Below are 7,272 nucleotides of genomic sequence, written 5' to 3'. Positions count from 1 at the left end.
CATTAGCCACTATGTTTTTCATGAACAAAGCAATCATTTAATCAAGTGATCTTTAAACTGGGGTCTGGGACCTACAGGGGTCCTTCAGTGGGTTCTATGGAGTCACAAGCAAAAGGAGAAATTAAAAATCTCAACTTTTATCAGATTTTTGGTTTCTGGAACAACAAGAGTCTTCCCTTACAGCATCTTCTCAAACTGGGGGTCTACGGTCAGTCAACAATCCATACTTCAAATGTTGTCAGTTAACAATAATTAGAAACAGGAAAAAAAGCAGGAAGTCATCACATTTGATAAACTGGAATAAGTGATTTTTGGTGTTTTTGTTTGATTGATGACTCAGATACAAAATTCCTGGTGATTACTTTTCTGCAATTTGGCTAATCAATTACTTTCACAATTAATTTCAGCCCCTGCTCTGTGGTTATCAAACTCAAAGTTGTTCAAAAGCAGATAAACAAACGATGCACAAATCTCACTTGCTAAAAACTAGTAATGCCTAATTGGTAAAATAATTTGTTCTTAATATAAAATGTTTTACAACACATTTACTGTACACATTTACAAAAGTTCCTCTCCATTTTCAGTAACTAAGATGCCTCATGGAGTTTTCTTAAAAAAACAAAGTTCTGTCTTTTGTCTTCAGTTTTTCTCACCCAAATGCACTGTTTATTAGGGCGGGTTCACACCAGCCTGTTCAGTCCCATTGAACTGAACCCTGGAGTGGTCAGTTTGTTAATGTTGGTGTGAACGACAGACTCGGACCAAACAACAGCACGAGGGGTGATGATGGACTGATGTTGGCTGAACTCTGGAGCCATTTGTTTCTGGTATGAACACCATGCAAACCAATCACAGTAAACCAACCATTGTATGAGTCATTTCATTGGGTAAAAAATGTTTAATCTTCCTATTTTGGTGACTGGTGAACTAGCTGTGTTTGCAACCAAAATGTGGACTGGCAGGGGACAAACCTGGACTCGTGTCGAATTGAGAAATGCCTGCATTATTTAATTATCCAGTTTCAGTTCTGCTGATGTGCTCTCTCCAGACAGCAACATGAACAGAATCTGACAGATATCTAGGTAAAAACTGGGCCATTTAACCGCCAACCATGAGCCTAGTAATGAAATGTCTCGTGTTGAAAGTTTTTTAGACCTTTTGAGTTTTTGCCTTTGTGAGTGCAAACTGGATCAGTTAGAAAATTGCAACAGTGCGTTGTCCTCGCACCAATTTGTTTTTGGAACTGTTCTCAATTTGTAGTAAACTGTTTAACCTGTTCAGTTTGGTCGGCTGTTTTGTTTGGATTTATTTAATCAGTGTGCCATGGTCAGTTAGTTTTACCTTCTAAGCCCATAACACACTGATCAAACATTCTCCAACAACAGAGAACATCCTAATGTTGGCAGTTGAATTGGGATGTGTGTTAAAACTAACCAGCCAAATAAATCCAGACAACACAGTTGACCTGCTGACTTCAAAAAAATGACCTCAAAATGGAGAGTGAAGAGGATATCTACTGCCATTTAGAGACTCCTTGTACTACTGCGTTTAAAGATATTAAGATATCTCCAAACACACAAGAAACATTAGAAATATTGGAAGAAAACTTGGAACTGATGGTCATTAAGATGACAACACAAGGGAGCTTTTCATCTTTGTGGTGAGCTGGAAAATGAAGACAGATCTGGTTTTGTAATCTTCTCTGGAGTTACACCAGAGCAGACGTACAGGCTGTCGGAGAAAGTTACTTATAAGACGTCCATATGCTAATTACAGAGTCTGCATGTTTCCAAGGGGCTGATTGATGGTCACTTTGAGGTTTTTGACAACAGGTGAGTATCAATTAGACCAGCTTAATCACATCACAGTCCAGTGCGTACTATATGCGTACTGTTGGGGTAATTGTCCATTTGAAAGCAGGGCAGACTGTTCAAACTTCATTAAACACAGACAAACACGGACTGAACATGTTGAATCTGACCAAACATCTCCAAACAATTTCAAACAAGGACAGACAGCCATGGCACACCAAACAAACATCTGTTTTTTGGAGAGTATTTGTGCAATGGGCTTTAACAAACATGTTGAATGTGTTTCCTGTCTGATTAAAACCAAAGATGATGCTTCTGAAAAAATTTAAAGACTAATTTGTTTTCATCCATGTTTGCTAGCCCGTAGCCTTCTTCTACCCTGGAATTTACTGCCCCAGTTCCACTTCTCTTGGTACAATATAATCAGTGGAATAGTGTGAAACCATTGGCAGGAATGTATATCGTGTGATTTGTGTCCCCAGTGGTGTACATGAGATACAACTAAAATAGGAACCTGCTCATCAAAATGTTGCTTTATAGCGCTACTTTTATGGATTGTGAATTAATTGCATAATTTTTGCAATATATATATGCATATATGTCCAAGCACAGGCATGCCCTGTTCAAACTCAACATAGGAATGTGAACAAAAGTTAAATTACATTATTTTGAAGTTGTAATAAAATTAAAACTAACTACTAATATATTAACAAATACTGGTAATTCATTTTAGATGCTTACTATTATGTACATAAGAACCTATAATAAACAGTTAGAAGGCTGCTATGGATTTGAGTTTCAGATGCTTTAAAGGTAACAAGTGTGGCAGTGGGGCCCATGGCCCCTTTATGCCCTGGAGCCATGTAGAAGGTTAATCTGGCCATGTTTAGGTGGTTCATACTTATATGAGCTCATTTTGTGTTTTGCATATGTTCTGCAAATTTTCTACAGTCAGATAAATGTAGTGGAGTGAAAGGTAAAATAGTCCCCTTTAAAGGTCCAGTGTGTAAGATTTAGGTGGATCTATTGGCTGAACATGACAGGAATGGAATATGAAATTCATAAATACGTTTTCCTTAGAGAGTAATTACCTGAAAAAAAAAAAAGAAATGTGTTATTGTTACCGTAGAATAAGCCATTTATATCTTCAGAGGGCCAGTGAGGCTGCTATGTTGCACTGCCATGTTTCTACAGTAGTCCAGAGCAGACAAATCAAATATTGGTTCTCGAGAGGGATTTTCGCGTTTGTTTTGCGGCTTTCACTGCCACCATATTTCCTTGGAGGGGAAAGGTGAGGTGAGCAGTATTTAGTTGGTTGCAGCCTTCAACCCTACCACTAGATGCCACTAAATCCTACACAAGTGTATTAAAATGCCTCAAAAGTGTACTAATGCACTGTGGCAAATGAATATTGTGATTTCTACATGAGTGTAAAATTGCTATATATTAAAAACACAACTTTTACTCCAAGCAACACAACAGTTTATGGTCAAGCCACTACGCCTTTAGGGAGAGGGGAAATACCACATTCAACTGGAGGCCTCACGCAAAGCAACTGATGCTGGGAATAAAGAGTCATCACCCTGTGGGGCGGGTGAGGGGAAGAGGAATATGACTTTACGGGAAGGCATATCTCCCGAGTGAGAGGACTGGACGAAAGAACATCATGTGTGTGTGTGTCTGTGTGTGGGTGCACATGAGGCATGTGTGCTAAAACTCAGATTTTACAAACATGCATGTGGGAATAGCATTTTGGTGATTCTTGCATTCCCGACATTCCTTCCTGTGAATTTCCAGTCAGCGTGAGGCTCACTGTTCCAGAGCTCTGACATCACGAGGGGGTTCCACTCTGCCTTCCACATTCTGCCTCCCGCTCGCTCACAATCCCACCCATATTTGGAAGTGAGAGGAAGGGAATCCCAGATGATGACTCAAAGGCGTCTGCTGCCAAGGGGAATTCTCTCCACATCTGTTTCTGTGTGTGTACGTGTATATGTGTGCATGTCTATTATTAACGTGTATCAATGTGTAGATTACCTCCTCGAGCTCCAGACGGAGTTTTCGTCTATAGGGAATTCAAAATGGTGATGTGGCTTTAACAGCTATGTAAAATGCGTGTATCTATACAGTAAAAGTGGCACCCTGAGTGATGCTGTGTTTCTATTTATAACCTGATTCTCCTGGCAGCCATGATGGTTAAAAATGCACTCTGGTGAATATGTTTGCTCTTGAAATCAGCTCTTTTCACCCTATTAATCTTCAAGATTGATGATGAACAGTGTAAAAATGCTCCCTTGGTAAAGCACAGCACATGGTGGTGGCATGACAGCTTGAGGCTGGGTCCATGTCTAAGCTGTAACTAGTCACCCTGGGTTGGACGACCACACAAATGAGGCCACAGAGATAGACACAAGGACCACGGGCTGCTCAGTGTGCTCAGCAGACTGTGACCAACCGTCTACAGCCTGCTGGTTGCAATAAACTCCTACCTCCATGGAGAAGTTTATTGGAATCATCTTATTTCTAACAAGAAATCACAAGCTGAAGATTGAATTAAATAAGGAAGCTGGAAGCAGAGCTCAAGTGGGAGACAGAAAGACCAGACATGACTTTGGTTGTATTGAAATTCTCTTTGTCGCAGTGGTGGGTAAAGCAGTGAAATTCTATAGTAAAGTACTGCCAAAGTCTAGTAAAAGTACTCCCACAGAAAATGACTCAAGTAAAACTGAAAATTACCATATGAGATACCTACTTAAGTAAAAGTAAAAAAAGTATTTGGTTAATAATTTACTCAAGTATAAGTTCATTTCCAGTTTAATATTCCTTATGAGTGTACTGCAATTATGAATGTAAAGCTAACACTAACTTAGTATCACATCAGGCTAATTGCTTCTTAAAGCACACCAATTTAAAATGCAAACAGACCACTGGTGACAAAATAAGTTAAACCTACTACTAGATGTTATGATATTAAGGTCACCCGTGAGAATGATTGCTGTGTCTTTAAGTTTATTCTTAATGGCTGCCACCATGGTTGACTGTCCTTTAAATTGGATGGAACAAGCCCATGTTTACATTTTCCCAGTCAAAGTTGCAGTAAGTATTACATTAGCAATTGAAGCAAAAAAAAAAAAAAGCAGAATTATTATTTATTTAGTTAATTTTATTTTTGATGTTGTATTTTGTGTTATGGAAACACAATGCTTTTTACCAAAGGATCCTCAACACAATATGAAAGCTCCTTCTAGGTGCTTTAATGACAATAACATCAAAGACTGATGTTACACATGAAAAATTAACATAGACAATGTTTGCTTACTAACTACATTTTCACCCACAGTGTGTGTAACTTACTTCAGTGTACTTGTGGAGGTTACAGGAGTTTTTGAAGCTATAATATATAACATTTCCACATTAAAATGTCTGAAAACTTTCATAGTCGTATGTTATACATTTTGTTGAGTTGTATACTTACATTTTCCCAAATGTTTCCAACAATGTTCAAATGCAGAGAAATACATAACTTATCTAAGGTATCGCGCGTTTCCTGCTAGCCACTGCTAGCTAGTTGGTAGTTGCTATAATGGCGCGTTACATTTACCTTGGAGGTTGGAAGTTGGAGTTGGAAATGACAACAACCGAGTTGACTATGGTCCATTTCAACAAATTGAACAAAAACATTTTTGTGCTTGACAACAGCATATCCCAGAGTATTTTGCGCATACAAACACCATAGCAACATATGCACAGAGAGTACTGTGTGTATGACCGATTACTGTAACTGAGGCACAACTGCGAATAAACAGCTTTCACTACTGTTGATATATGGAGCACCCATATTGGAATTTGATGTCAGAATTGGTGGGGTTCTCCAACTTTCCAGCTGTGGGGGGGGGGGGGTCCAGTTGAAATTTCCATGAAAAACTTTCAAGTTCCCAAACTGAATGCTTCTGGGTAAAGACAGGATATACTGGATATGTCAGAGAGTGAGGAAGGAAGTCGGCAAATGTGACTAAATGTAACATGAAAAAAAAATTATATTTCCTCGTCTGTGAACATGATTTCCGCAGGAGTCATTCAATCCATATTTTCATCTGTTATGATGGTAGTTTAACATTGAGGACGACAACTCTCATGATCCCATGCCACTTAATGTCATCAAACTTCATCTTTTGTCATGGTTATAAGATGAGAGAGACCCCTGTTGGTAAAAAATTCACATTTTGTGCATTTAAAAGCAGAGACGGTGATTTTTGGACGGCAGAGCAAGCATGTAATCATGTAACTGTTCGTTGTAGATTTTGGTTTAAAAAGTGTGGTCAGACGTGCCATGGGATTGTTGCCTCTTGTTCAGGGTTTTGCTCTGTCTTCTTTGCATCATGGTCAAAAAACAGGTGGTGATTATTTTCCACCAGCAGCTAACAACTTATAGAGGTGCTCCAACAACCCATTTATTCCTGGTGTTAAAATGTAATCTGTATCTGGATACATATTCCAGATGACAAAAAACGCATGTTAATGCAAGGTGTAAATTGTGATCAAAATGTGCTCTTATCTGCCATATCTGGGGATAGTCTGGCTTGTATTGTATTTGGATGTGAGATAGGTGTAAACACAATCTGTACAACAATTTGGATATCTGGATACAGATCCCCATTTTAGTACCAAGTGTAAATCGGGTTTAAGGTATATATGACAAATGTTGTGAAGTAAAGAGTAGTTGCTAAAAAATGTATTGTAGCAAAGAGTAAATGTACAGTTTAAAATTGGAACATGAAAAGTACTTGCTCCTTTTATAAAAACCCTACTTTGTATTTGTGTGTTACTTGTAACACATTATTACGCACCCCTGCTGTGTTGGCTGTAGAGGATAGAGGGGTTCTCGGACTGACTCTGGATTTACGAAGCCATATCGTAGCCTAAATTTAGATCCACTTTGTTCTCATGCTGGTGACAGAGGACTCAGCTCTCTGGGGTTGTCTGTGGTCCAGTGTATCAGAAAGGCTGCTGTTGTTCTCCCTGGCAGACAGAAACACAGACGTTCCCTCAAGCAGCCCAAAAAGAAAGAACGCTTTCATGGAATATTCTGTTTAGCTGCACAGACTGTTGTGTATGATACTCCCGGGACCCATAAAACAAGTAATTCACAGACAATATCTCACCCACGCTCTCTTTTGCCACAGACTACAGCAACATAAATCTAACTGATTTCAAGGAGGAGTTGAGACAGTGTTCAAAGGGTTTAGAGCATGTGTTGCTCAAATCTGGGCAAATGGGCCTGCGAGGCAACATTATTTTTAAATGTACAAAAAAAAAAAAAAAAAAGAAAGAAAAGAAAGTGATACAACTACAAGACACAAAAATGCAGAAAAAGGTGACATAAATATAAGCAAGTCTGAGAAAGATGAACCCATAAGTCACACTGCATAGACTCTAGTTTTCCTTTACATCATGCTGCTCC

Source organism: Lutjanus erythropterus, chromosome 8, assembly GCF_056507025.1.
Source record: "Lutjanus erythropterus isolate fLutEry1 chromosome 8, fLutEry1.hap2, whole genome shotgun sequence".
Lineage (NCBI taxonomy): Eukaryota > Metazoa > Chordata > Actinopteri > Lutjaniformes > Lutjanidae > Lutjanus > Lutjanus erythropterus.
This window is presented reverse-complemented; position numbering follows the sequence as displayed.